This window comes from Schistocerca serialis, chromosome 8, assembly GCF_023864345.2.
Source record: "Schistocerca serialis cubense isolate TAMUIC-IGC-003099 chromosome 8, iqSchSeri2.2, whole genome shotgun sequence".
Lineage (NCBI taxonomy): Eukaryota > Metazoa > Arthropoda > Insecta > Orthoptera > Acrididae > Schistocerca > Schistocerca serialis.
The window spans coordinates 393,836,549-393,841,254 of NC_064645.1; positions in this window are offsets into that span (position 1 = coordinate 393,836,549).

Here is a 4,706-nt window from a genome sequence, read left to right on the forward strand (position 1 = left end):
TTCGTAATAAATCACTATTCTTCTGAATGTTATGATGCTTTCCTCCAGTCCTCCATATTGTTGAGTGGTACTTAAGATAGGTAAATAAATTAGTGAAATCAATGTGAAGTGAAGTAGAAATTAGAAACTAAATGAAATACTTAGTTTAGTTTAGAAGAATTACACACTGGCAAACAGCGGGCAGAGCAGCAGTGACAGAAGAGCCAATGACCATGAAGTCAGCAAGTTCAGAAGAAGCTATCGCCCTCCCCACATAAGCGGACGCTGTCGATTCAGCCGTCAGGGCATCGCCCGACCGGCTCACGTGTTTCTCAATTGTCACATGTGATCACAGGCCCTCGCCTACATTCCAAGAGCCAATGACCGACGTTAAGAAGATTCTTCGAGAAGCTTTTCAACGTGACAGAAGAGGCAATGACCGTGAAGTCGTTCACCTCCAGTGAACTGAAGTGAATAAATACGCGGGACGCAGTGGGCCCGACAAGAAGAGTAGCAGTAGTTTTCAGTCAGTTTCGGTGCTGAAGACCGTTATGGAAGAAGAGACTACATCATACACAAACGCACCAAGTCAGGCGCTGTAATGGAATAGGAAGCAGCAGCCGCGCCGCCAGAAGACAGAAGTTAAAAGGTATTTGAAGACTGATTTTTATGTACCCGGGTGGCTCGTGAGAACGGGAAGGAGACGGCCTTACATCAGCAGTCACCTGTGAGCTGTGATGAAGATCTGACAGCCGAAGACTGGCAAGCGGCAGTTCGTTGTTCTAGTCCGGGACACTGGCCTTCCCCCGCCGCCCCGCTCCACTGGCCGACGCACAACACTGACACACGCGGCCACTAGACAAGAGAAACACTGGGACGTAGCATCCACGGTATCACCATCCGATTCACGACTTCGTTCTCAATAATTAAACGGGCCGCTTCACGATGCACGTCTCCAGTCAACTGGGCGAGACGGCGACACGAGATACACACCGCCAGGTGTAATCAGACGCCGCCGCTGCCGCAGCTGACGGCTTCGCAAACGACACAGTTGCCGCTCTACCCAGCCAGAACATCCAGTAAGGAAGCAGTTGTACAGCACTTTCAATAAAAGTTATCTTATGTAAAAATGCTGTTTCATTCTACCTCATACCCGAGCCAAGGAAGAACCCACCCTGCCCACATGTCGTTAAGAGAGAAAAAGTAATTACTTAGTGTTTTTCATTCTGACATAATGCTTTATAATTAAGTGCCCATTGCAGTAATGCTCATCCTGACAACTGACTAGCATCAAAAGAGAAAGCCCAGTTAAATTTAGTGTCGGAAGTGTTACAATATATTTTAATACCTTCATGACTACTGCACCCAATTCCTCTATAATATGGTTTTCATTTGCTACATTACTTTTCCTTTCTAATGCGCCTTCCAATAAACTGTAGCAAGTGTTTCACTTACTTACCTCCCCTTTCTGTTGGGGTCTTTTCACTTCCTCTTCATGTCGTAGTTCGCTGGTCGGATTGTATTTCCAATACTTCTGCTGTCATGGTCTTGAATCTGAAGACTGGTCTGACGCAGCTCTCCATACCACTCCATCCTGTGCAAAGCTCTTCATCTCCTAACAACTATTGTAACTTACATCCTCTACGATTTTTACCTTCCACACTCCTCTTCTATTTTTACCTCCCACATCCCTCTAAGATTTTTACCTCCTCTATTTCCCTCCAATAGTAAATTGGTGATCCCTTGACGCAATAGAATGTGTCCTATCTACCGACCCATCGCCTAGTGATGCTACACAACAAATTTCTTTTCTACTGAATTCTGTTCAGTACCTCCCCATTAGTTACGTAGTCTACCCATCTAATCTTCAGCAATATTCTATGTCATCTTATTTCAAATTCTTGTGTCTTTCCTCTTTTTTTCTGTTTCCAGTGGTGCGCTAGAGTCCTGGAAGCTCCTGGCCCATCCGACATGTCTACACACACCTGCGGTATGCGAGAGACAGTAGGAATAAACTTTGCAGGTCTTGGCGTAACCTACCTAAGATGACCGATGGTGTCTCGGCTAATGACACAGACAAGAGAGCGCTGTCTACAGACACGCAGAATTCAAAAAAATGTTCAAATGTGTGTGAAATCTTATGGGACTTAACTGCGAAGGTCATCAGCCCATAAGCTTACCCACTACGTAACCTAAATCATCCTAAGGACAAACACACACACCCATGCCCGAGGAAGGACTCGAACCTCCGCCAGGACGAGCCGTACAGTCCATGACTGCAGCGCCTTAGACCGCTCGGCTAGTCCCACGCGGCTACGCAGAACTCATGCGCTCGCGTTCACTTGCACTTAGGCTGAGAATTTGTGGTGTGCACATGAACAACGTGCATTTCTTACCTGCAAACCTCCTTCTTCCATCATCTTTGCAGTTAGTGCACTTAATATTGCCAATTGTAACGAGTCCCATTAAGGCCTTTGCGGGATTTACAAACGAGAGCTGGACGGAAGTTTATCGGTAATTATTATACGTCACATTATCGTCACATTCCTCAACATAAATCTCTTTCATATGCTCTATACAAAATATATCTCACTGTCAGTGTTATTTTAGCTGCAAACTGACTACGAGGGTTATTCCATCACCTTTTCAAAAAATGGTTCAAATGGCTCTAAGCACTATGGGACTTAACATCTGAGACATCCAGACTTAGAACTACTTAAACCTAACTAACCTAAGGACATCACACACATCTATGCCCGAGGCAAGATTCGAACCTGCGAGCATAGCAGCAGCATGGTTCTGGACTGAAGGGTCTAGAACCGCTCGGCCACAGCGGCCGGCTCAGATATTCATCCACTGAAATTTATAGTTCCCCAAGTTCATCGTTTACCTCAAATAAGATTCAATGTTTGATCATCACTTTAATTCCTGTCATACATAATCATACTCAATAGCTCTGGCAGTACTTGATGAATCTCAGGTATACACCCTACACTTTTTCCGTACAAAACATGGAAAATCGAAAGCTAAAAACATATTCTAATTATAAACTCATACCAGTGCTCGCCGTGTCCATCGGTACCGAGATCAGAAACGGAGAGAGCACAAGTCTAATGTTCGGGATGCATACTTGATATACCAAGGCGCCGCTGTTACATCAATGCTAACGAGCGCCCTTCTTTACTGCCTTAGTTCCGCCAGTATGACGAATCTGAGAATTGTGGCACTGCGCTCGCAACATACTCGTCGACTCGTTGTCTGTTACTGAAGCGTGCAGGAGTGTAAGGCACGGCTAGTCGCGACCCACGTTAGCACGGTGTTCCGTGAAGCAATGGAGGTGGTAAGACGAAAATTAACTAATGCAGGGTACACAATGGCAGATATGTTCCACTAAAGGAAGAGTGATGTCTGGAATAAGTATCATGCTACGGTCCGCGCTTTAAACGAAAAAATACAAATTGCGACCGACGCAAACAAAATGATTGTATTCATGTCTATTCCTCCTCCACCACGAGAAAACATACGTATGTGCTGCATCAGACGAGAACTAAGCACGGAGCAACGTCAGTGTTATATCCGTGCAACAAAAAAGCGCGCTATTTCTGTACACATATGTTCATGGAAACTTGCCTTTATGGGCTAACACCGAGTTGTTTAGCCTACCATACTGTTCTGTAGTTTATTTCAATAATTAATCATAATTTAGAGATGGCACTTCCTTCTCAACTCATGTGCTCTGGTACTGTCGTTACAGATTCGGTAACGTCGTGAAGGTGTGTATACGTGAATGTAATTGTTACATATTGTCTGAAAAGATACTGCATGCTAAAATAAATTTACAGCAGTCTTAGAAAAAGTTATATCTTTTTAAATGTATATACAGAGGGGCCCAAAAAATGTATCCACTGTTTAAAAGTCCATAACTGGCAAACTAATTGACGGAGTTGTCTCATCTTTGTAGCATAACAGTTTGTAGTTCCGGCAATCGCCACACAAGCATTGTATTGCGTTGTTTTGTTTTGTCAGATGACAGTCGCCAGATAGTCAGTGTTTTGATCTTAGTTGCACCTAGTTACTCGAGTAAACATGGCTCGCGCAAGGTTTACATTCGATGAAAGGAAGTTAGTTTTGAAGTGGTATTTTGAGTTCGAAAACATTAATGAGGTTCAACGGCAAAGGCGAAATAACTCTCAAACAGAGCCACCGACATGTTTAACGATTCGTCGCATTCGAGACAAATTTGAAGCCGAAGGCTGTGTTAAAGATGTACACAAACAACGATCTGGACGACCTGTAACAGTAACAAGTCCAGCTAACTCCCGTCGTGTATTACAACAATTCACTCGCTCACTACAGAAGTCTGTGAGACCGTGTGCCCGTGAAATTGGAGTGAGTTGCTCAAGCGTTCGGCGAATTTTGAAGGCAGCAAAGTGGAAGTGCTGCATCCAGAGATTGCTACAAGCAATGAACGAGGACGACCCAGATCGTAGAATGGAATACTGCGAGTGGTTTACTAGCATTGTGCGCAACGATGAAGAGTTTGCACACATGTGGTCAGATGAGGCACAGTTCAAACTCAATGGCACATTAAATCGCCACAATTGCATCTACTGGACCACCGAAATTCCGAACGTCCATGTAGACAAAACCGTGAATTTACCAGGAGTAAATGGTGTGGGTTGTCTTACCGCGGCTTGATTGGGCCATTCTTCTTTGACGGCATAGTT